The 27828-nt window shown below is 41.0% G+C and overlaps 1 protein-coding gene across 1 annotated transcript in view; it reads right to left on the reverse strand.

Annotated features, from left to right (window-relative positions):
* Positions 1–27828, reverse strand: part of RSPO2 (R-spondin 2) — a 140841-nt gene that overhangs the window by 49119 nt on the left and 63894 nt on the right. The window lies entirely within an intron of this gene.

Here is a 27828-nt window from a genome sequence, read left to right on the forward strand (position 1 = left end):
TATGAGCTGCTGAAGTAGAGTTGTTCTTTTCTGTCTAAGTGCTCTCTGATGACACCTGTCTCGGGAACCACCCAGTTTAGAAGCTAATCCCCATAGCAAACCTCTTCTACTCTGTGCAGTTCCCAAGACAAGCAGAGATGTCAGTAGAGAGCACTGTTGCCAGACAGAAAACAACAACAACTCAACTTCAGCAGCTGATAATTATTGAAAGGATTAAGATTTTTTAATAGAAGTAATTTACAAATCTGTTTAACTTTCTGGAGTCAGTTGGTATAATTTTTTTTTTCCTGGAATACCCCTTTAAACAAAAAATGATGGCTTGCTTTTGTCCTTAAAGGGGTTCTCCGATGCTTAAACATCTTATCCCCTATCCAAAGGATAGGGGATAAGATGCCTGATCGTGGGAGTCCCACAGCTGGGGACCCCCGGGATCATGCACGCGGCACCCCGTTTTTAATCAGTGCCCGGAGCGTGTTCGCTCCGGGACTGATTACCGGCGACCGCAGGGCCGGCGGCGTGTGACGTCACACTCCGCCCCTTAATGCAAGCCGACAGGAGTGGCGTGATAGCTATAGGCTAGCATTGAGGGGCAGAGCGTGACGTCACACGTGACGTCACACACTGCCGGCCCTGCGGTCGACCAGAATCAGACCCGGAGCGAACACGCTCCGGGCACTGATTATAAACGGGGTGCCGCGTGCATGATCCCGGGGGTCCTCAGCTGCGGGACTCCCTCAATCAGGCATCTTATCCCCTATCCTTTGGATAGGGGATAAGATGTTTAAGCACCGGAGAACCCCTTTAAATATGGTGCATCATGGGAACACCATAAGGAACCAAACAGAACAACTACGGACCTGTTATATAAAATAATCTTTGTACTGCTATAGAGGATCCAGGCTACATGGGACCGTTTCGGTTTTCTTTACATCTTAGAAAATTATTATACAGGACATTGGACATGTAGACCATATGTCCAATGCTATATTTTTTCCAGATTGCCCTTGAAACAGCCAGGGTCGTAAATACAGTGTAACACAATACAACATGGGGCAGATCTGGTATATGGATCACTGTGAAGGCATCTTGTTGCATTCCCTCATTTACAGTACATAAAAAGCCATTGACCGCGGACAGGACAGAACAGATGTCACTGTCAATGAAATTGCTTTTCCCTTTTATCAAAATATTGTCTTGATTTGTCCACTTCAAAAACATCCATCTGCCGCATGGAGGTGGCAAGAAAAATACAATTCTTCAAGTAAGGGAATGGAAAAGTCTGACAATGGTACTGTATATCAAAGTGGCCTCAGAACACAGCGGGAATCAAAGGTGAAGAAGACACAAGATGCTGGAGAGGCTATTCACAGGCAGATGGCTATGTTATCACAAGCAACTTCAATCCTGCTTTTCAGGTCTGCAACATCTTAGTTAACAGCAAAAACTATCAGGGCAATGGCAGGTCGGTGGGTGGTGAAAAAATGGCTTGATATCCGAAACAGTTGTCTAGTGATCGTGTGAGTACATAAAGATGTACGTGGAGGGATAGAAACATTTCTCCAGTAGATCACACTTATCAATGGCAGATTTTCCATTTCCCTAAATCTTATCAACGTTTGCATCCTGAGAGGAGCAGTCCTCTAGAGGGCAATTCCTTTAATATTGCAATTTCGGGAGGTTGACTTAAAAGATGTTCTGATATATCCCCAACCAAAAAAATAATTAATCTGACCTGGCTATGGACATTCAAATGCATTTATGGATATATTTTTATTTATGTATTTTTCAGTTACCACTCTTCAAATTGTTACAACATATCAAATATATATTCTATATACAAGGCATTAAAAATATAGAATGCAAAATATGGGACACATAATATACATTAGAAAAGATGCCACCACAAGCATTGAGGATTCTTATTCCAACAAAGAAAAAACATCCTTAAAAAAAAAATTCTTTCCAGTCTATATGGCAGCACAAGGAGTCTCTGCGGCTCAGGAATACAGTATCCAATGGAACATGACACATCCTCTGTTGGATTCATATGGATCAAACATATACAAAGAAAACTCTTTCTTTATGCCCAGGCATACAGAGATGCCAAATGAACCACTGCCCTGGTGTCAGAGAGGCACAAAGGCCAACATGCCACCGGGTCAACATACCAGGTATTTAGGGAGCCTGTTAAGATTGCATTGGGGCCCATGGGTTTCAATGTATGTCTGTAGTTGGGCCCTATAGAAGTGTATGGATGCTGTATTATGTCTTCATGCAAGTTGAAGGCTGGCAAAGCAGTAAAATAGCTGTGTGCATAAAACCTGAGAACTGGTCTATGGGACCAATGCTAAGTGGCTAGGAGCTTAGGAACCATAGTGGCAGACCATGCAACTACTATGGGGCCCTTGGAGAAAGTGGGCCCCGTATTGGTTGGTCTGGTTTCTTTTTCTAATGGTAAGAAACTGTGCAGAACTCCTCTCTCCAGGGAACTGCATTGTCAGCAAATTAAAGGGGTACTCCACCCCTAGACATCTTATCCTCTATCCAAAGGATAGGGTTTAAGATGTCAGATAGTCAGGGTCCCGCTTCTGGGGACCCCCGGGATCTCGGCTGCGGCACCCCGCTATCATTACTGCACAGAGCAGACTCGCTCCGTGCGTAATGACCAGCGATACAAAGGCCGGAGTATCGTGACGTCACGGCCCGCCCCCTTAATGCAAGTCTATGGGAGGGGGCGTGATGGCTGTCATGCCCCCTTCCATAGACTTGTATTGTGGGGCGGACCGTTACATCATGAGGGGGCGGAGCCATGATGTCATGGTGCTCCGGCCCCTGTATCGCCCGTCATTACGCACGGAGCGAGTCTGCTCTGTGCAGTAATGATAGCGGGGTGCTGCAGCCGAGATCACGGGTGTCCCCAACAGCGGGACCCCGGCGATCTGACATCTTATCCCCTATCCCTTGGATAGGGGATAAGATGTCTAGGGGTGGAGTACCCCTTTAATGGAGGAGGTATTGACCAATGGGGCATGAAAAGCAAAGGGGAAATGATATAATATATAAATAAATAATATATATATTTTATATATATATATATATATATATATATATATATATATATATATATATATATATATATACACACACACACACATACACACACCAGACCTTTCTTTCCTGCGGGACAATATCAGATGCCATAATAGGAGGACCATGCTGATATTTGCTATCAGGCAAGGGGAGAAACTATTTATATATGAATCATTTGCATAGCTGGTCTCGGTGGTGGGATCAAAATATTCAACTACAGATTTCTCCCAACCTAAAAACATGAGCCATGTCGGCACAGCAAGTGGTGTTGGTGGCCACAGGAGGAGATGGAAGAATGGAGAGGGCAAAATCGAATCCAATCCAATATACAGCAGCCTTTACAAAGGAACGTCGATTTCAGCCAATTCTCAACGTAGCGTTGCCTATAAGACTCCACATGCCTTCATGATCCTCAAGAAGAAACTTTACCCCATAAACCTCAAATCATGGATACTGATGGATAACACTACTTACTTGGATGTATAGGGAGAGGTATAAGCAGTAGAAAGAGAGAAGTGCTCATGCCTCTGTACAGAACACTGGTGAGGCCTCACTTGGAGTATTGTGCGCAGTACTGGAGGCCGTATCTCCAGAAGGATATAGATACTCTAGAGAGAGTTCAGAGAAGATACTAAACTAGTACATGGATTGCAGGATAACACTGACCAGGAAAAGTTAAAGGACCTTAACATAAGGAAGAAGAGACAGAGGGGATATGATAGAAACTTTTAAATACATAAAGGGAATCAACACGGTAAAGGAGGAGAACATATTTAAAAGAAGAAAAATTACCACAAGAGGACATTGTTTTAAATTAGAGGGGCAAAGGATTAAAAGGGGTTATCCAGGAAAAACATTTTTTTATATATCAACTGACTCCAGAAAGTTAAGCAGATTTGTAAATTACTTCTGATAAAAAATCTTAATCCTTTCAGTACTTATGAGCTGATGAAGTTGAGTTGTTCTCTGTCTAAGTGCTCTCTGATGACACGTGTCTCGGGAACTGTCCAGAGTAGAAGCAAATTCCCATAGCAAACCTCTTCTACTCTGTGCAGTTCCTGAGACAAGCAGAGATAAGAGACAAGCTGATAATTATTGGAAGGATTAAGATTTTTTAATAGAAATAATTTACAAACCTAAAACAATATTTTCAAACAATATTTTAAATTTCTAACACCTGGTGTAGGTGTACAACCTCCTTACCTCAGCTAGATAATTGGGATCTGCACAACCCTTTTGTTTTTTCTATTGTAATTTACAAATCTGTTTAACTTTCTGGAGCCTGTTGTAGTAAAAAAATAAAATAAAAAGTTTTTTTTTCCTGGATAACCCCAGGGGGGTGTTATGGGGGTGATGAGAGATGCAGGGGGGGGGGGGGTTATGGGGGTCATGAGAGATGCAGGGGGGGTGTTATGGGGGTCATGAGAGATGCAGGGGAGGTTATGGGGGTCATGAGAGATGCAGGGGGGGTTATGGGGGCGATGAGAGGTGCAGGGGGGTGATATGGGGGTGTTGAGAGGTGCAGGGGGGTGTTATGGGGGTGATGACAGATGCAGGGGGGGTTATGGGGGTGATGAGAGATGCAGGGGGTGATATGGGGGTGATGAGAGATGCAGGGGGGGGTGTTATGAGGGTCATGAGAGATGCAGGGGTGTTATGGGGGTCATGAGAGATGCAGGGGGGTGTTATGGGGTCATGAGAGATGCAGGGGGGTGTTATGGGGGTCATGAGAGATGCAGGAGGGGTGTTATGGGGGTCATGAGAGATGCAGGGGGCGTTATGGAGGTGATGAGAGGTGCAGGCGGGTGTTATGGGGGTGATGAGAGATGCAGGGGTGTTATGGGGGTCATGAGAGATGCAGGGGGGTTATGGGGGTGATGAGAGATGCAGGGGGGGGTGTTATGAGGGTCATGAGAGATGCAGGGGTGTTATGGGGGACATGAGATGCAGGGGTGTTATGGGGGTCATGAGAGATGCAGGGGGGTGTTATGGGGTCATGAGAGATGCAGGGGGGTGTTATGGGGGTCATGAGAGATGCAGGAGGGGTGTTATGGGGGTCATGAGAGATGCAGGGGGGCGTTATGGAGGTGATGAGAGGTGCAGGCGGGTGTTATGGGGGTGATGAGAGATGCAGGGGTGTTATGGGGGTCATGAGAGATGCAGGGGGTGTTATGGGGGTGATGAGAGATGCAGGGGTGTTATGGGGGTCATGAGAGATGCAGGGGGTGTTATGGGGGTCATGAGAGATGCAGGGGGGTGTTATGGGGGTCATGAGAGATGCAGGGGGGTGTTATGGGGGTGATGAGAGGTGCAGGGGGGTGTTATGGGGGGTGATGAGAGGTGCAGGGGGGAGTGTTATGGGGGTGATGAGAGATGCAGGGGGGGGTGTTATGGGGGTCATGAGAAATGCAGGGGGGGTGTTATGGGGGTGATGAGAGGTGCAGGGGGGTGTTATGGGGGTGATGAGAGGTGCAGGGGGGGTGTTATGGGGGTGATGAGAGGTGCAGGGGGGTGTTATGGGGGTGATGAGAGATGCAGGGGGGAGTGTTATGGGGGTGATGAGAGATGCAGGGGGGTGTTATGGGGGACATGAGAGATGCAGGGGGGGGGTGTTATGGGGGTCATGAGAGATGCAGGGGGGGTGTTATGGGGGTGATGAGAGGTGCAGGGCAGGTGTTATATGGGGGTGATAAGAGGTGTCCCCCCCTGCACCTCTCCTCATCACCCCCCCATAACCCACCCCTGGTTATAATAGTGATGAGGAGAGGTGGGGGGGGGGGGGAGTTATAATAATGATGAGGAGAGGTTTGGCGGGGGTTATGGGGTTGATGAGGGTAAGAGGGGGTGTATATGTATATATGATGTGTATTCATGTGTGGCAGTATTGTATTCAGTGGATATAGTGTGGAGCAGCATTATATTCAGGGTACAGTGTGTGGCAGAATTATATTTAGTGGGTACAGTGTCTGGCAGTATTATATTCAGGGTACAGTGTGGGGCAGTATTATATTTAGTGGGTACAGTGTATAGCAGTATTTTATTCAGGGTACAGTGTGGGGCAGTATTTTATTTAGGGTACAGTGTGGGGCAGTATTTTATTTAGGGTACAGTGTGAGCAGTATTATATTTAGTGGGTACAGTGAATAGCAGGATTATATTTAGTGGGTACAGTGTATGGCAGTATTATATTCAGGGTACAGTGTGTGGCAGTATTTTATTTAGGGTACAGTGTATAGCAGTATTTTATTCAGGGTACAGTGTATAGCAGTATTATATTCAGGGTACAGTGTGGGGCAGTATTTTATTTAGGGTACAGTGTGGGGCAGTATTTTATTTAGGGTACAGTGTGGGGCAGTATTTTATTTAGGGTACAGTGTGGGGCAGTATTTTATTTAGTGGGTACAGTGAATAGCAGGATTATATTTAGTGGGTACAGTGCATGGCAGTATTATATTTAGTGGGTACAGTGTGTGGTAGCATTATATTTGGTGGGTACTGTGTATAGCAGTATTATATTTAGGGTACAGTGTATGGCAGGATTATATTCAGGGTAGTGTATAGCAGTATTATATTCAGGGTACAGTGTATAGCAGTATTATATTCAGGGTACAGTGTATAGCAGTATTATATTCAGGGTATAGTGTGTGGCAGGATTATATTTAGTGGGTACAATGTATAGCAGTATTATATTCAGGGTACAGTGTACAGCAGTATTATATTCAGGGTACAGTGTGGGGCAGGATTATATTTAGGGTACACTTTCTGGCTAGGTTTTAATGATTACTGTTTTCATGCAGAGGATAAGGATCTGCTGACAGTGAGGAGTCAATGATGTCCGGATGTCAGACTCTGCAGAGAAGATGGAGCTGGAGGAAGACTTGGTCTCTGGACCAGATGAAGAAGAAAAGATAACAGAGAAGATATCACTCAAGTCAGAAGACGTCACTCAGGTCACTGATATCATTGCGTGGTCTCCTGACTGTCCCATCAGAGCTGTAGTCACTTGTAAGTTCTGCAGTGATGATGGGTAAAACTGTGTCCAATCTGTGTCTCTTCAGCTGTTACAAAACTACAACTCCCATTGCCAGAGGATCTCCAGACATGATGGGGGTTTTAGCTTTCCAACAGCTGGAGAACCACTGCAACCGAGGTGATCGGTGGGGGTCTCAGCAGTCAAACCCCCACCCAAAAAAATGACCCTGGGGGGTGTGGGGGTGTGAACAGGGGGTATGGGTAGGGAACACTGCTGCACCTAATGTGGGGGTAACACGGCCTACCTAATGTGGGGGGAACACTGCTGCACCTAATGTGCGTCGTATCGACATTCGCTCACGTTGCGCTCCCAGAATTCAAGGGCCGGCGTTACTATGTCCTGATGCCGGCCCTAGAGCGTGACGTGCGTGAACATCAAGGGGGGGGGGGGGGCCCTCCATGTCCATTTTGCTTGGGGCCCCCAAATTCCTTCAAACGGCCCTGAATGTAGCTCTGAGCTGCATTTGTAATGATGCAGGCCTCAGAGCTGACATCCCTCCTCCCTATATTCCTCATTTGTTAAACAACCGCATAGAGCAGTGTTTCCCAACCAGGGTGCCTCCAGCTGTTGGAGAGAGTTCAGAGAAGATTCTAAACTAGTACATGGATTGCAGGATAAAACTTACCAGAAAAGGTTAAAGGACCTGAACATGTATAGAAGAAAAATGAGACAGAGGGGATATGAGGGAGTCTTATTTACATAAAGGGAATCAACAAGGTAAAGGAGGAGAGTTTATTAAAAGAAAAACTACCACAAGAGGACATAGTTTTATATTAGAATGGCAGGTTTCTGCAGTAATATCAGGAAGTATTACTTTACTGAAAAAGTAGTGGATGCAGAAGTGGTAACCGCAAATACAGTAAAGGAGTTTAACCATGCATGGGATAGGCATAAGGCTATCCTTCATATAAGATAGGGATAGGCATAAGGCTATCCTTCATATAAGATAGGGATAGGCATAAGGCTATCCTTCATATAAGATAGGGATAGACATAAGGTTATCCTTCATATAAGATAGGGATAGGGACTATTCATAGTATTCAGAATAATGGGCTGACTAGATGAGCTGGATGGTTCTTATCTGCCGACAAATTCTATGTTTCTATTTATGTCTCGAACTCCCAGCATGCATAGAAAAGACTGAAATGTTTTTACTGAAATGTGCTTGTCAACTTTACTGTATTGACTAAGACAGGATAAGTACTGTCATCTCATGTCATTGTAGGCTATGTACTCATTGGTGTTAAGAGCTCTTTTTGAAGATTCATTGGCAGTTCTGTTTATTTTGATGCAAAAAGTGCACAGTGGGGTCAAAAGTACAAAAAATTAAAATAAAAAAAATACAAAAAACACACACACACACACACACACACACACACAACACTGAAGGAACCCCGATGGACCCTGGTCCATTATTAGGCTATTTGTGGGCGGGTTGTCAAACCATCTGGACCTTATCTAATCAAATTCTGATGACCAATCCCTTTGACAGGTATTTATGCCCTAAAATCCCTTTAAAATGGTGTTTAAAAAAAAAATAAAAATGAACATTTTCCAATAGAAACCCTTTTCCCAAACTTTTTTTCAATATTATTGCCGGGTCCTGGAAAATCAAGCAACATCACGGGGACAATTGCCTGTGAAAAACTGCAGCACAAAAGCCATCACAATTGCAGCCCAATAGGCACGTTGTGTTATGCTGCCTGTAACAACCATATCATGTGGATCTATAATTCTTAGGGCAATGGGAAAATATCAAGTAAAGACCACACTGTAGGTAAAAATGAAATAAATAAAATAGAAACCCACAAAAATGTGATGTCCATATATCAGATCCTGATGGAGGTCGTCACCCTGCCCAACACAAGGATAAACGGTTACACCACAATATTACCAAAACCCCCAGTAAAGAAATACTGTAAAACAAATCAAAAGGGTGAACTTGACTTTACAATTTCACATTGCATATAAAACACTTCACACACCAGACACACATGAAATGCATTTACAGCAAATAAATGTTTAAAATTGCAAAAGTAATTTAGATATAACATTTTATATAGAAGTTTCACTTAGGAAAATAAATTTCCTTTCCCTGTATTGTTTGATCTCTGTTCATTTGTAATATTCACTTTACAAAACAAAAAGGCAGTTACTTAATATTTGGAAAGAAAAATCTGACAAAGCGTAGCTATAAAGAACACTGCGCCAAAGTCTGAGGAATACAGGTGGTTGTTTTGAAAAAAAGAAGCGGTCGAGTAACCCTTTGAAAAAAGCCCTATTCAGCTGGGACCACTCAAAATACTCTACTGTCTGTAACAAGGCAGCGAGCGTGGACTCGCTGTGCTACCGAACTTGTGTTTTTGGGCAGACTCAGGAATCCAAGCACCCGGAAGGTGTGCTCCAGGTGTTATCCTGCTCTAAGATGCGGAGTTACATTTTGGCTGCTAAAGCAGAGGTCCCCAACCCAGTCCTTAAGGCCATAAAACGGTCCAGGATTTTAATTTTCCCTGTTCTATTCCACTGGAGTAACTGGCAAAACCCAAATCTTGAGCACTGGTTGAGGACCATTATGCTAAAGAATACCAGGTCTTTTCCTGAGTGTTGTCCTGGTATGAGTAGTGGCTGGCGCAGTGGACCAGGTGGCATCCATACATTGCACTAGTGAAATAGGCAAGAGTGTAGTCAGCAGTCAGGGTCAAGCACTGGAGAGACCTTACAATACACAGGGGTGAGGCAAAGGCAGAGTCAATAACAGGCAAAAGAGTTGAAGCAGGCAACATATTTTGGTCACCAATGTAGGACAGTCACAGGAGAATCAATATGGTATTCTGGGATTAGGCAGGAACAGAGTCAGAAGAGGCAGGCACATCGCATCATACTCTGCTTTGGCAAACCAGAAAGCAGATGAACCTGGCTTAAACAGGTGTTGCTGAGCTAGTATTGTAAGGGGAAAGAATTAGGGATGAACAATTAGAGCCTCTAAATTAACGAGAATAAGCATGCACTCTAACGGTAAAACAGGGAGTGAAGGAGCAGTAGTGGGGTGGCAGAGGACGAATAGCAGGGCATGGAGTGGAAGCTGAGCGCACAGGCAAGTAGCAGGATCCCGTGGATTCACTATGGATTTTACCCTTGCTACACCAAAAGTGGTTAAAGCCATTGTGGCAACCCACAGCATGTTTGTTTGTGGGTGAGAATTGTAAATTATTGGCCATTTGCCTGCTACCATATAGGTATGTTCTTACAAGGGTGAATTTTCCACAATGGATTTGTTGTAGAAACACTGCACATTTTCTTATGCAAGTTCGAAAAGCCCAAACATGGAAATCGGCTATAAAAGGAAATAAAGTCCGAGTGGCACCACTAGTTTTTTGTTTTTTTTTTAACACTATTCACTTATTCACAATTGGAACAAAAAAAAGGATACAATAAGCGGGTATTCAGACATGGAACCTTGTCCTGCGGTTGTGCTAGGATCAATGAGATCGGTGTAAGAAAGTGTGCTATATAATACAACAAAGGTAATCCTGCACTCACCCAGGTACTGTATGATCAGCTCGTGTCAGGAGTATGGCATCCGACTGGCAGGTGTGCTTGGCGTGGGGCGCTCGGAGGCGACTGCCGGCGGTTTCGCGCAATAATGCACTTCTTCCGGCCTCCGGAGGAGGCCGGAAGAAGCGCATTATTGTGCGAAACCGCCGATAGTTGCCCAAACATGGAAATGGCTGCCCGCTCATTTGTTTTAGGGACTTTGAAATGGTCAAATTCAAGTTTTTATTTTCCAAAAAAGCACCATCTTGTGGTTTTTAGATTATTGAATTAAAGGGGTACTCCGGTGAAAACCTTTTTTCTTTTAAATCAACTGGTGGCAGAAAGTTAAACATATTTGTAAATTACTTCTATTAAATAATCTTAATCCTTCCTGTACTTCTTAGCAGCTGAATACTTCAGAGGAAATTCTTTTCTTTTTGGAATGCTCTCTGATGACATCACGAGGACAGTTCTCTCTGCTGACGTTATTATAATAATAATAATGCTTTATTTATTGTTGTTCTTAGTGGGATTTGAACCCAAGTCCCCAGCACTGCAAGGCAGCAGTGCTAACCAATGAGCCACCATGCTAAAATGGACAGAGATGTCAGCAGAGAGCACTGTGCTCGTGATGTCATCAGTGTTCCAAAAAGAAATGAATTTCCTCTGTAGCATTCAGCAGCTAATAAGTACTGGAAGGATTAAGATTTTTTAATAGAAGAAATTTACAAATGTGTTTAACTTTCTGCCACCAGTTGATTTAAAAGAAAAAAAAAAGGTTTTCACCGGAGTACCCCTTTAAGTTATAAGATTACCGGAACATATATTTAAATATTGTTCAGTTAAAAATAGACCTTTTTGAAAATATTTATAAATTAAAATTAGTAAATTAAAAATGTTTTGGGAAAAAACATACATGTACTTATTAAATAAATAATTATATGTTAACTTCCAATAATTTGTTTACGTGACTATGACTAGCCCCATTCTAACCTTGTTGCACTGGTAATTCCTAAACCCAATGGGTATTTATGATCCAACTCTTGGGCCCTGAACACAGCTCGGACCAGCAAGACAGACATCTGAAGTCCTACTTATCCAATGTAATCTACAATTAGACAGTCAGATATGCTTTGAACTTTGGCAGTTTCTGATGTTCAGAGTTGAAAAATAATAAATCACGGCAAATGAATGCCTGCGAGTACAATAGTCTAGCAAAGAAGACAGCAATAAGGAAGATGACTTAAGTGTGTGAATAGTGCGAGAGCATTCATTACCTGAAGTCTCCGCTGCTGGGGCTAACTTTTCACTTCAAAAAAAAAAAATGTCATGGGTTCTTTAAATGACATGTTTAACCCTTATTTGCAGACTTTTTTTTTTTCTTCAGTTTTTTGCAGCACTGTTCACTTTGGACGTGTGACAATTTCTCATGATTACTTGCACAGTAATAAAATGTTAAACAAGAATGTGAGTAATTGGAGTGTTTAGATCTAAACTACAGCCTTAAGGTTCAATAACTGCAGAATGTTTATAGTGCGGCTTTGATGTATAGCTCTGATCCTTACAAAAAGAAGAAAAAAAAGAAACAATAAAAACCGAAAAAGAAAAAAAAACTAAATAGTTGAAATAAATAATAGATATAAAAAAAAAAAAATAAATAAAAAAATAAAAAATATATATATATACACACACACATATATATATATATATATATATATATATATATATATATATATATATATATATATAGTCAACTGATCCCATTCTTCACTTGGAATCAGCATCTCACAAGCAAATAGACCGATTCCTGCATGCAGATCTTTTCCCAGTTCTAGAAGTATAGATGCATTCATTCATTTATAGCGGTGTTCTCTAACCCGGAGCTGTCATGGCGAGCTGGACGTTAAACGTTTACATTAAGCCGGAGTATCAGTGGATAAGGAACGCTCAATAAATCTAAACACTTGCTGCTGGTTCCTAAAAGGGTCTTTCTGCTTTAATCAATTCGGACATGTGAGAGGGGTCTCTAGACAAAAGAATCAAAAGGTGGTCCAAGGCAGAGACCTCCAGCAATCAGCTGTGATCTGTATAAAAAAACAAAACTGGTAGTAAGTGTTCAATCTCCCCCACAGTACCATTGAGGTTATCCCAAGATCAAACATTATTCCCCTATCTTGTGGATAGGGGAATCACTTGCTGATTGGTGGGGTCCTCCTGAACACAAGGACCCACAACAATTGGGAGAACAGAGGTCAATTGTCCCCAACAACGAATAGAGCGGCAGCATGCATGCTAAACCCCTGCTACATTTATTCTCTATGGGAGTTTCCAACATTGCACTGCTATCTTCTGAAGTCCAATAGGCAGTAAATGGACAGTGGCCGAGCATGCCACTTCACTCACTTGGGGAAGAACTGACCTCCATTCTAGCAATCAGTTTGGGTCCCAGTGGCTGGACTCCTTTCAATCAGCATGTTGCCCCTATTGTGTGGAGGGGTTAGCTTTTAATCTTGGAATAATCCCTTAAGTGTTACATTGTGTCCCTTCAATTCAATGGGTTGTCTATAAAAAGGCGCTGTGGGAAGGTCTTAATTTCTCCTGCAATATTTTAGATAGTAGGGTCACAATATGACCTAACTCAAGAAATCCATCCAACCTTGTTTCTACAAAAGGCACTATAAAAGGTGGTGAATAAGACAGATTAGTTTCATATTCCAACTTAGATTCAGAAGTGTCCCATTTCCCTAAGCAAACCATGTACAAGAGCAGGAACTCCTAGCAAAAGTATGGAGTCTCTGTTCCTGTACAGTTGACGTAGGGTTCGTGCATACTACAGAATTTCTGAGCAGGGACATTCTGCTTAGAAATTTTGATGCAGTGGAGTCCTCTTACGGTCAATGGGATATGGCAGCTCAGTGCACACTACAGAATTTTAGCGGTGAAGCTTTTTGCTGCGGAAATTCCCCTGCACCAGAATGCATAGTTACATAGTTAGTATGGTTGAAAAAGACATACGTCCATCAAGTCCAACCAGGGAGTTGAAGTGAAGGGTGTAAGGGGATAAGGGAAAGGGATGTAGTTTTATAATTCTGCATAAGCATTAATGTTATTTTGTTCCAGGAATGTATCTAACCCTGTTTTAAAGCTGTTAATTGTTCCTGCTGTGACCAGTTCCTGAGGTAGACCGTTCCATAAATTCACAGTCCTCACGGTAAAGAAGGCGTGTCGCCCCTTTAGACTAAACCTTTTCTTCTCCAGACGGAAGGAGTGCCCCCTCGTCCTTTGGGGGGTTTAACCTGTAACAGTTTTTCTCCATATTTTTTGTATGGGCCATTTATATACGTTTATCATATCCCCCCTTAAACGTCTCTTCTCAAGACTAAACAATTGTAACTCCTTTAATCGCTCCTCATAGCTAAGATGTTCCATGCCCCATATTAGTTTAGTTGAGCGTCTCTGCACCCTTTCCAACTCCGCAGTGTCCCTTTAATGGACAGGCGACCAAAACTGAACAGCATATTCCAGGTGAGGCCGTACCAATGCTTTATAAAGGGAGAGTATTATGTCCCTGTCCCTTGTGGTGGAATACATTGCTGGCTAGGGAGACCGGTAAAGTCTGCGTGGTCAAAGCACCCGCCTCCCTTGGGATCTTTGCCTGGAGATTTTGTAGTATGCAAGAGGTCTAACCAACAAATCTGCAGTAACTATGATAAGGTATGCCGATCTCTGACCAATGTTTCCAACATATTGGTAAATCTAAGCCATGTAAGGTATACACTGAAATACATCAATATAATCCAACCACGTGCTAAAAGGTGTACCTACAGGTTTTGTACATGTATATTTGTTCCATATCACAGTAGGTGGCTAGATCTACAGAATTGTCCAAGGGACCAATACGTTCTAAGGATTGGCAGTGGTCTCAAAAAGGTCAGACTTACTTACCTATGTGTTGTGTTATAGCTTAGCAAAATCCCATAAATAGTCCTCTATTGTAGACAAGGTCTTTTTGCAATGTGTCTATGCAGAAGAGTAACTACAATGTGTGCGGAACTCACTGCCATGATCCACATGATGTTGTGATCTGGTTGACCTAATAGATTTCAATATGTATATCAATATAAAGTATGCAGGCCCTTCTTTAACTTGTTTAATATTATAAGTTATGGATACTAGATTTATGGGGATTTATGGAACAGAGTCGGGCACTCTTTTACACATATGGTTGACCTTCTCGAATATTACGCCTTTCTGCCGGGAAGTTTTATTGATATTTCTATTGGTTTTAGCAGTATCGGTTTTCAATAAAAAAAAAAAATATTGCTTTATTATATCAAGTGAAAACTATAACCACATCCACAGGACTGACATAATAAAGGTCTGGCGCATTTTGGCATTAGCCTTAATCATAGGTCATGTTATTAAAAGGGTACTTAGGTGGGGGGGAAAAAAAGAGATTAAAGAGATTTGTAAATTACTTCTATTTATAAATCTTAATTCTCCTAGTACTTATCAGCTGCTGTATACTACAGAGGAAGTTAGGTAGTTCTTTTCTGTCTGACCACAGTGCTCTCTGCTGACACCTCTGTCCATGTCAGGGACTGTCCAGAGAATAAGCAAATCCCTATAGCAAACCTCTACTACTCTGGACAGTTCCTGACATGGACAGAGGTGTCAGCAGAGAGCACTGTGGTCAGACAGAAAAGAACAACCCAACTTCCTCTGTAGTATACAGCAGCTGATAAGTACTGGAAGGATTAAGATGTTTAAATAGAAGTAATTTACAAATCTAATATAATATAACTTTATGGCACCAGTTGATTGTTTTCCACTGGAGCACCCCTTTAAAAGCATTTTTTTTATTGGAATCCGATAATGCTGAAGACACTTTTCTTTATTTACTGGATTGCTTTGATTGCCTAATCCTGACCACTAAGGGGGTGAAAGCTTTTTATCCATTTGATATATTGACAGTAGGTTTATAGGTTGAATTTGATAGACACTTTTTTCAATCTCATGAACTTCCAGAAATATTTGCTTAAATTGTTCTTCGTCATACACTCAATGGCCACGTTATAGAGTTGTCCTCTTATTAAACTTGACTGTTCTAGGAGGATGAAGGGAAATAATTCCTAAGGTCATCATTACCAATGGCAAAAGTTAACTAGTTGACAGGTTTGAAAAGAGTCAAAAGATTCATCAAAGCCTATAGCCTAAGCCTATAATATATTTCTACCATGTTCATCCAGAGGAGAAAAAATAACACGCATCTCTATGAAAGGGACACAAGTTGAACTATAGGAAAAATTTATTTTCAACCACCAATAAGACCTTAAAAGGGGTACACCACCCCTACACATCTTATTCCCTATCCAAAGCATTGGGTATAAGATGTCTGATGGTGGGGGTCCCGCTGCTGGCGTTCCCGTTCGCTCCGTGCACCAGATGACAGGTGGTTCTGCAGGAGAGATCATGGGGTTTCCCAGCGGTGGGACCCCCGCGATCAGACATCTTATCCCCTATTCTTTGGATAGGGGATAAGATGTCTAGGGGCTGAGTACCCCTTTAAATCCTTAGATCAATGCCAAGCCTCCAGATATCTAATAACCATAGCTTCCAGACCCCTCTTGGCCTTGTTTATTGAGTCAGACATCACAACATCGTGTGGCAGAGAGTTCCATAGTCTCACTGCTCTTACAGTAAATAATCTCTGTCGGTGATTATGGGGAAACCTTCTTTCCGCTAAATGTATGGTTACTGGCCTAGTTGTAAAAAGATCTTATCTTTCTTGGTTCTGCAATCCACCCATTCCCTTTATTACCTTGGTTGCCTTCTTGGTACTCACTCTAGTTCAGCCATGCTCTTCGTATATACAGTAGTCCATAATTGTACACAATACTAAATGACTAGTAATTGGTAAAGAAACAAAACTATGTATTTGTCATGAGCATCTGTTCCTCTTCTAATGCATCTTGTGATCTTATCGTCTTGGCAGGAGCTGCCTGACACTAGTCACTAAAGTTGTATTTCCTCCTCAGTGGTCGATTACCCAATGTTTTACTGTTTAATATAAAAAATTACGTCTTGTTTTCTTGGCCAAGTACATAGCCTTACATTTATCCACATTAAACCAGTCATCCAGCAAATATGCTTAGTTATAGAACTGATCACAGCTTCCATTGATGCCATGTAGATCTGCCTTGTGCTGCTTTTCATCAAGCTTTCACCTCCTGGTGTTTGGCATTGTACAGGAAATCAAAGCTACATTTGGTGTATAACAAACTGGTCATTCCTACCCAGACAAAAGAATATCTGCTCTCCGTCTGTCAATTCATCAAATAATTTCTAAAATAAACATATAGTCTCTCTATTGTATCCACTGGAAACCTTGAAAAAAAAAAAAGTGCAGGCAGTGAAGGAGGCTTAAAGTATGTGAAGGATCCATTTCTGGTTTTGACTGACAAATACTGATATAAAATCCTGAACAAATTACTGCTGCGTACAAGTGGCCTTACGACGTATTAGACTGATGGCATGCTAGTCACTCTTCTGTTCAGTAAATCCACTTACAGTTTATATAAAAAGTCTACACATGCTTTAAAAATGCCTGGTTCCTGTGATGTTAGAGGGCTACTCCGGTAGAAAACAATTTTTTTTTTTAAATCAGCTGGTGCATAAACATATTTGTAAATTACTTTTATTTAAAAATCTTAATCCTTCTAGTTCTTATCAGCTGCTGTATACTACAAAGGAAGCGCTTTTCTTTTTGAATTTTTTTCAGTCTGATCACAGTGCTCTCTGCTGACACCTCTGTCCATGTCAGGAACTGTCCAGAGCAGGATAGGTTTGCTATATGCCTCACCATGCCCTGCATGTCTCTTATTGCATCTGGTCTTCAGTATGCGCACACTTCCTGAGTTTGGTCTCCTGCCAAGCTGGGAAGAGACCAAAACTAACTGTTTGACTTGCAGCAGGGAACAGAACCAGACCACCTAGTGTCCTTTTTTGTTTTGACACATTAAAAACATCTAAAAGTTTGAGAATAAAGTTTGAGATTAAATAGCAAAGTGTCTTATTACATAATAATTCCACTAATAAAGGAACAGTAAATGGAGGATCAATTTATCAAAATTTACCTATTTACAATTGGTCACGATCGTGACCACTAGGATCCTATTTTACCATCCACCAATTATATTAAAACGTAACTTTTATTGCCTCAAAACGATGCAAATATTTCGGCCATTAAATTCTCATTAGGTTTGCTATCCATCCGCAATTACGGCTTTGCTGCACATAGTATTGTTGTCATTGAGTGGTCTGGCTGCAGTCCATACCTAACTCACTGGATGAGAACTATGTCAGAGTGAATTAAAGTCTTAGACACATGCACCCGTCCGACGTTTCGTCCCAGCAGTGGCTTTGTCAAGGACTTTAGGGCAAATGGCGTCCAAACAATCCTGACTGGGGTATTTATGACCCCGTATCAGTAATGTCACACTATTCTGTGGATTGGTTCAAAAATGATTGTCACAGTGTTCAGCCGTAGATTGATATTGCAAAAACCAATCAAATAGTCCCATCATGCGCCACAGCATTGCATCACACATGAGTGACAATCCGTCACTCCTATCCAGACAAAGTATGTCATATTCCTAATCAGATTGGTGCAGTTTCCTGACGTAGATGCGCAGCTCCATCCTGCGCAAACTAACAGTCTCCCGCTCCTGTATTAAGTCCTTCATGCGCATGTCAGCGCAGGACAGGATGCGCGAGCAGATAAACTATCAGCATGCAGTAAACCTGTCTGCGCATCCGAACCTGCGCAAACTAATAGTCTCTGATCGCATCTCGTCTTCAGTATGTATAAGCGCAGCAAGACAATACACAGACTTGTGTTTATTAGCTGCATAAGTTGAAGTACATTGGGACTTATATTTTTTAGCAACAAAGGGGATTAGTATGCAATTGCCCAATATTAATTAATTATAATCAATTTATATTATACATATAGAGATAAGTATTGGGCATTTTATACTTTCATACTGAAAGAATTACTGTTTTTCATATTGAAAGCCCTCTTTAGTCTTTTGATTATCTCCATGTATATAGTGACCATTAGTATTCCAAATTGGAGATTTTAAAAAAATGATTTTCAATTAGTATACATAAGAGACTAAAGCATTTAACTTGTATATATCTGCATTGTTGTTTACACCTAGGGCTGAATTCAATTTTAGAATGAGTGTGACTATTAATTGGCTGGAGGCAGTATATTTTTTGACAAAGTAGAACTGGCGAGAGTCCTCATTAAAATGCCAAAAAAGTGAAACCTTCATTGAGTCCCAATTAATTAGTGCAATTAATACCCAGGCTGATACTCCACTTTCACGCCATATGAGGTTTTGGGGGACTACCCAAGTCGAGCTTGGACCCTGACGTGGTAATCTTAATGCAAAATTGTTTTGTGAATAATCCTGTTGGATTTATCGATTAAAATCATTGAGCCAATGATTTTAATCGATAAATCCAACAGGATTATTCACAAAACAATTTTGCATTAAGATTACCACGTCAGGGTCCAAGCTCGACTTGGGTAGTCCCCCAAAACCTCATATGGCGTGAAAGTGGAGTATCAGCCTGGGTATTAATTGCACTAATATGTTTGGAGATCCTTCTCCCTAATTGCTGAATTGTCTTCCCTGTGTACAATTTAGGACAACTACACTGTGCTGCACACACAACTCCTGTGGATTGACAATTAATAAATTCACGTATTTCAAAAGTTTGTTGATTGACTTGATTTATAAAACGCTTTGTCCGAAGTATGAACAGTATGTGCATCTCCCACAAGGGTGAGACCCAGTAATAGATGATCTCAGCCAAGTGGGGGAGGTCTCTTCTTGATAAAAACTATGGACCAGAAATTCACAAAGGTTTTTCCCTCTACGATAAGTAATTGAGGGGTTTGCCAAAGGGCCAATGGCCCTTCAAAATGGCCAGAATTTTCGGATTATTATGATCAAATGTTCCAATACACCTTATAAAACTTTATTTTCAACATTAGGTAATTTATCCACAATTAATTTCGGATAAGGAGTTGCTCTTATGCGTGCATAAGCTCGATGTAAAAAAATTTTTGGGATAGCCTCTGGCTGTGATCACACTCTCTCTGAAATTCCATTTCATTACTGCAATTTCTTTTTGCTCTCAAATATTGACTGACTGGTATTCCTTTTTTCAGGGGTGTCGGGTGATAGCTTTGCCAATCCAAAAAACTATTAGTTGATTTTGGCGTACGATAAATATCAGTAGAAACGTGATCTATACCACTCAATGAAACTTGGTGATCTATAGAAATAGTGAGATCTAAAAAATGCAAATAAAGATTCGTGAATTTCAGAAGTGACGTGCATCCAGATTGTTTGAATTTAAAGTACATACAAAAGTATTAAAGCATTATTTAGTGCTATCCCAAAAAATCTAAATATCATCTATAAATCTACCCCAAAATAAAATATAGAATAGAAGATAGAAAAAAATCAGGAGCGCTGCTGCCAATAGCCAAGGAAAAACAAAAAAGCAATATCACAACTAATGTGTACTCACCCTGTGTACGTGAGGACCACCGGAGTGGGGGTCACCACTAACACCTCAGGAGCCACGTAAACTAATGTAAAATAATGTCAAAACTTCATAATGTCTTCCTCCACCCTAAGGGTATCCGCTCATAGAGTCAGAGATCGCTAGTATATTCCAGAAAAACCATAGGTAGATCCGTCAAGATGCATATAAGGGATAAAAGAAAAATATATACCAGCGCTTAAAGGATTATATCTAGGTAAATTTATGATCCATTCACATATATGCTATGGAATAACTTACTCCACAGTGGGGGGATGTTGACTCAACCACATACCCCTCTCCACGTTGATGTATATAGGTACACCTAGTCCACGTGTCTGGATCTTTTACCGCTGGTCAGCCACCGCTACCACGGGTCCCTTAGTGGATCGGACCGGACGAAACCACCAAGGAAATGCACGGGTGGTATTCCTATATTAATATTTTATTGCAACGCGTTTCGGAGGTATTGGCTAGTGCAACCTACTTCTTCAGGCATCTTGACATGCCTGAAGAAGTAGGTGGCACTAGTCGATACCTCGCAAACGCGTTGCAATAAAATATTAATATAGGAATACCACCCATGCATTTCCTTGGTGGTTTCGTCCGGTCCGATCCACTAAGGGACCTGTGGTAGCGGTGGCTGACCAGCGGTAAAAGATCCAGACACGTGGACTAGGTGTACCTATATACATCAACGTGGAGGGGGTATGTGGTTGTGTCAACATCCCCCCACTGTGGAGTAAGTTATTCCATAGCATATATATGTGAATGGATCATAAATTTACCTAGATATAATCCTTTGAGCGCTGGTATATATTTTCCTTTTATCCCTTATATCCAAAATAAAATATGTGATGTAAACTCAATATGTGCATCAGAAAAGACCAAAGCGTCTTCCCACCACCCAAGGAAGAGATTAGCGTAATTGGTGCACACGTAGAGCCCATAGCGGTGCCTTTTAACTGAAAATAGTATCGGTGATCAAAAAGAGAAAAAAGAATGTGAGTAAAAATTCTAGTAAAGTGAGAACAAAGTGATTGTGACATGTATATTGAGTGCCCTTAGTTTTCAGAAAGTGATATGTTGCTTGAATTCCCAATTCATGTTGTATATTTGTGTATAACGATTCAACCTCAAGACTCGCAACTAAAGTACCAGATGGAAAATATATCTCTTGTAATTTGCAAACAGCCTCTTTTGTATCTTTGATGTATGATGGTAAGGACGAAACAAATAGAGCAAGGAATTGGTCTACATATTTACTCATATTTTGTGAGGTTTTCACAGCCAGAGACTATCGGACAACCTGGAATAGGGTGAGCTTGTTTATGCAGCTTAGGCAGCGCATAGAAGGTTGCAATGGTTGGCGTAGGATTAAACAAAAATTTGTATTATCATTACATAAGGAACAATATATTAAAAGTTTATTTTGGTGACAGGTACACTTTAAAAGAGGTACTCTGGCCCTAATACATCTTATCCCCTATCCAAAGGACAGGGGATAAGATGTATGATCACAGGGGTCCCACCACTGGGGACCCCCACAATCTGTCATTACATACCTGTGGGTGCATGATAACAGATTGTGGGGGTCCCCAGCGGTGGGATACCCACGATCATACATCTTATCCCCTATCCTTTGGATAGCGGATAAGATCTATTAGGGCCAGAGTACCCCTTTAAAGAGGGAGACAATAGTAAATCATGTCAGAACTTGTTCCTCCTTTAATGTGACCTTTAAGAGGGGGGGGGGGGGATTAATAAAAAAAATAACACACTATAACTCGGTTGCATAAGTGTGTACATATTAAAACTAATACTTTTTTGAAGCACCTTTTGATAATATTACTGCAGTCTTATTAGCATGTCCCACCAATATTTGCCCACTCTTGTTGCGAGGACATCTCCTGTGCACATTCCTCTTCAGATCACCCCACAGATGTCCAAATGGATTAAAGCGTACCCATCAGATCCAACAAACACATTTTTTTTTTTATATATCACTCAGTACTCAATACTGACCATGTACATCTAATTTTTATGTGTCTAGCACCTTTATTTATTTTCTTATTACACTTTTCATTTAGCTCACTGGTCTGAATTCCTCTCAAAGGGAGGGGGCGTGGCCTCACTGTGCAGGTCTCCCCCCCCCTCAGTATGCTGTCTGCTCACATCTCCCCTAGCATTAGCAAAACTACAACTCCTAGCTTGTCCTCACTGACAGTAGTGGGACACAAGCTGACAGTGGGAGGATTTGTCCTCCAGCTGTGAGGCCTGTTCTCACAGCTGTCAATCAAGGAAGTGTGTCCATGACATAGGTGATGATGCATTGGACACAGCCTCCTCTTGAAAGCCTCCCTGACCAGTTTTTTTTTCTTTTCCCCTCAAAGATTTTAGTTTGTTTTTTAATTGAATTGAATTGTCCACATTAAAAGGTGGAAAAAGTTCTGACAAGATTTATCTTTGTCATTAATATCACAAGAACCTGAAATTTTTGAAGGGTGAGTAGACTTTTTATATCCACTGTAGGTGCTGCTATGGCCATAAGTAACTGCAGCATATAAGGTGTTAAACATCCAGGATCATAGCTATTTGATTTTAGGATCCAAACTATATTGTGACCACATGACTTCGTAGCTACACACTAAGAAAAACACCTATATTTAGATTTCTACAATTCTTACTATCCAAACAAGTCGACAGGAAGGTTTACACACTGTAATGCTAGAAAGCTCCAAATCGCAATTACTCAAACCATAAGAATTATCGCAATGCATAAAGCTACCATTTTTATACAACAATAGCAGCTCAGCTATTAGGGTTTCTTTTCCTGGAAACAAATGAGATGTTGTCACAGCCCCATTACTATTTATAGAGTTACATAAGAAAAGTGCTGTTGATGGATGTACAGTATGTGTAACCGCTAAATGAGGAGTGCTGTATGCAGTTAGTGCTGCAAAGAGTCACAATGGGCATACCACAGCAGAAGGAAGTGCACTGGACTACAGCCTCCAGCACCTCTTGCTTGAAATAAGTATTGAACAGGTCACCATTTTTCAGGGATGAAGGGTACAGGGGTAACCCGAATTTGCCAAACCTGGCGCTGTGGGGGCCAGGGTGGGTCTTTTTAATTTTAATTTTTTTCATTTTTAAGCAGAACATTTTAAATCCCAGAATTCTCCTTTAATACCTAAAAGGTCATTATTCCAAAGGAACGACTTCATAGGGTGCAGCAGAACCGAAATGTCGCTAACCAGAACAAGCACGGGAGAGGAGGCAAGGTACGGTTTATTAGAGTAAACTGCGGCACGTCGCATAAACCGTTCCTTACCTCATCTCCCGTGCTTGTCCTGGTCAGTGCCAATTCAATTCTGACTCACCCTGCAAAGTTGTTCTACTGAATTGTTCATTCGGTCAGGAAGGCTGCAGACGGGACCCTGCTCTCACCCATGCTTACCATTGTTGTGTGTGAGCTCACACAACCACCTGCAGTAAGGGCCCATACCACTTATTGTGTGGATTACTCGCTGGCGGTATTATGCTATAGTGTGCTCTTCTATTTCGTTTTAGATTATCCCAAAGGGGCTCTTATATATTCTTGCAGCCAAGCCTGGTATATGGCCCCTTACCAGTAGAGTTGTGATCATACAGTTCTTGAGTAGTTATGCTTTGTGATTTCTTCCACTTTTTCTGTATAAGTATTTCTTCTGTTTGGCCGATCACCATTTAACCTCCTACAATTAAATATGCTAAAACAGTCCTATTCTTACCTCTCCTGAGTGTGTATTTAGCTTAGGTGGGGGGGTTACCCAAATCCACCCCATGCAGAAGAGGAAGACCCTACTGCTTCCCTACAGAGCTCCCAGCAAGATTCAAGTAGAGGCACTGCACTAAAATGAAATGAGAACTACAAGACATCTCTAATTACAGAGGTTGGTACAAAAGGACAGGTACATATGTATAAGGCAAACTTTTTTTATTGCTCAGTTCCCAAGGTCTTGTGACAAGAGATTAATCAGAATAATTACAATGTAATTGTAATAGTCAACAGTTTGCAATGTATCAGGTAAATGCTGCAGCAAAGGGAGATTTATGGGGGGAAATTAGTAGAAGACCAGAAGCATTCTACATGTGGATCGAGTTTTGAAAATCCAATGTACATGTATTGCACTACAAACTGCAATGCAGAATCCATACTGCAAAACCACAGACATTATGCCAAATATTAATGTGACCTAATGATCAAGGTTCCAAATCTTTCATACGTGGTCATGTGAGAGTTTGTAAGTGGTCATTAATGGAAAAAAAATGTATATATATAGATAGATAGATAGATAAAATACAGCATCAGGTGGAAGCCTCTGTACAAATGTTCAGCCCGGCAGCCAACCAAGGTGCAAATACAAAAGTCCAAGGAGTCACAGCACCAAACAGGCTCATGATCTTGTACAAAAGCTGGAGGCTTTTGGAGTCTTTAGACTCCAGCTTTTGTACAAGATTCTGAGCCTGTTTGGTGTTGTGATTCCTTGTACTTTTGTATATATTACAACCCAGGTTGTGTATAGTGAAAGCAGCAATTTTATTCCAAAATGTCGTATAATGGGGTCATTCAAAATTTCCCCAGGAAAAAAAAAAAAACACACAAACGCACATGCTAATGAATCCCAGCTTGGACGCTTGCAGAAGTCATTTAATGTTAGGGTAAAAAAAAATTATATGTTCCAGTTCCCATGAAGATTTTTTAACAGGCCACACCAGTATTGTTGAACTAGTGATAGCCAAATGTAGTTTTCAGTCTTCACCACAAAAACATTATTTTAGTAGTAAAATCTCTAGTGAAGAACTTGGAATATACTCCGCTATAATAGGATTACACGCCCATGTGTGTTGCTGTATTACAGATCACTGTTTTATAACATTGGTTGCTTTGGCCTGAGAGGTCCCAATCCAGTCCCCAAGGCCCATCAACAGTACAGGATTTGATAATTAACTTGAGAAACAAAAAAAAAAAAAAAAAACACACACACACCATAATGTTGGTAGACACATTTTTCTTCTAGTTCGATAAGTGGCCAAAATTAAGCAAGGTCTATCATATTTCAGTTCCTTGTACAAAGGACCCTAAAGGAGTTGTCCAGCACAGGACCCCGGCTCTCAGTGAGGAGCACGTGCGGTAGACAGCACATGCTCCGTTCATTTCTATGGGAGAGCCAGAGATGCCCAAGTGCTGTACTCCGGTCTATTTGCGTTCCCATAGAAATGAATGGAGCGTGTACCATCTACCGCACACGCTCCTCACTAAGATCACCCACGGACTGCTAGTCATTCCCTTCAAATGTGGTCAAGTGGTTAAAAGAGTTTTCCTGTTATGACAACAATAAACAGTATAGGTGACAAGTGACTGACCAGTGGGGATGTGACACGTGTGTTCACAAGAATATTTGAATGGAGCTGCGGTCAAGTATATAGACTGCCACTGCAGCCAAACTCTGTTTTGGAGGTCCCACAGAGCAGTGGTACCCAACCTAGTCTTCAAGACCAACCAACATGCTGGATTTTTTCAGTTAATACACTGAAATTGAACAGGGGAAAAAAGGAAAAGACTGCTGGTGGCCTTGAGGACTGGGTTGGGGACCTCTACCATAGAGTACAGGCAAACCCGATCACTACTCCACTCAAAAAAGCGGGAACTTGGGGCATTTATTCATGCAGGGTTCAATCACAGATTACAGCTGACTGTTGGGGCTTCGAGCAGCAGTCAAGCCATTTTGTTTAGGTATCTAGAAAGGTAGTGCTTGAAGTTAAACAAGATTAACATATCGAAGGATTTCAAAGTTGTTTTCTTTTGTTACTTTTTCCCATATTTTTTTTTACTAAAATGCACTATGACATATGTGATAATTATATTATCCTTTAAACTCCTATGGAAGGAAATTACTAAAAATGAAACGCTACTTAAAAACGCCAAAGACTTTCATATACTTGGGAAGAGGGAAATCATTAAACTTAGTACTTGTGCTGATTTGACCCCGGTGCCCCAAAAGAAAATTCATACACGAGAGTGAAAGGTTTCAATTCTACACAGCGATTTCCATCATCAGAAAAGTATGCTAATGCTCAATAGAATGTGAACCATTAGCTACACAGCTTATATTTCCTCCTTTGAATAAAGTGAAATGATTTGTGAAATGTTATGGAACTTTATTTTTAATAGAATTCCCCCCGCCCTCCCCAAAAAAATAAAAAAAAAAATAAAATAAAAAATGTTTTGCTTTATTGGAAAGTTTGCCCAAAGTGAAGCCCAAACATCTGTCGGCCATTAAACTGCTGTTATACATTTCTTTCTATAATGGAAATTAAGATAAAATGCTAAAATGTATATAATACAGTCAAGGGTTTTTTGTAACTGGAAGCAATTCAAGTTAAAGTAATAAAGAGTTTTAAAAAAAAAAAATTAAAATTTTTTTTTAAAGTGCTGTGGGTAAGCCATACACAAAGGTAAAAAAAAAATGCATAGAAAAAAGCAGAGAATAAAAAAAATAATAAAATAAAATTATATATATATAATTATATATATATAATTCCCTGGTTGAACTTGATGGACATATGTCTTTTTTCGACCGTACTAACTATATATATATATATATATATACACACACACATTATATATAACTAGGGTAAGTCACTTGATATATCTATTTTATATATTTTTCTAAATCTTAGTGCAAATAAAGATATTGTATTACATTATCTCTGTAAATTATATATATATATATATATATATATATATATATATATATATATATATATATATATATTTTAGGCATTGCAAAAGGCTTTCTAAATTTTCAGCTTCCTTACAGGAATTCCTCCAACTTGTTAAAAGAGCAGTTCAGGCCAAGATTATACACAATTATGGCTAGTAAAGGGACAAAGGAGTACTATAAAGACATTTAAAAGGGGTATTCCAAGTTTAAACACTTATGCTCTGTCCTGTGAACAGGGAATAAGTGTCAGATCACCGGGCTCCAACTGCTTTGACCTCTCTCAATCTAGAGAATGGGCGAGAGTCTTGTTTTGCAAAGGAGCTCCGAGTCACACATGCGCTCCGCCACTCCATTCATTGTCCATGGAGCTGCCCAAGATGGCTAAATACAGTGCTCCCAAGGGTTCGACCAACTGCGATCTGACACTTATCCAATAACCAGTGGCTATTGGATGAGAATAATCTTGGAATACCCCTTTAGGCTATATTCACAAAAGTCCTCAAACTGCAGGCACTGGTTTATGCTGGCGCTAGACGGCTATGCATTCCGCGTGGAGTCCGCAAAAAGAATGAACACTTTCATTCTTTCTGCGGACATGGAATTCTTAATCTCCATGCCAGAAACATCTGGAACAAAAATTTCACTGTGTGCACAGCACAGCAGAATGCCATTGAATTCAACGAGACTCTGCTACAGCAGAATCTGTGTGCCAAATTCCAACGCGGAATCCTCCATGGAAATTCCGACGTGTGAACATGGCCTAAAGGTAAAGTCACA

The sequence above is a fragment of the Hyla sarda genome, chromosome 5 (assembly GCF_029499605.1).
Source record: "Hyla sarda isolate aHylSar1 chromosome 5, aHylSar1.hap1, whole genome shotgun sequence".
Taxonomy (NCBI): Eukaryota; Metazoa; Chordata; class Amphibia; order Anura; family Hylidae; genus Hyla; species Hyla sarda.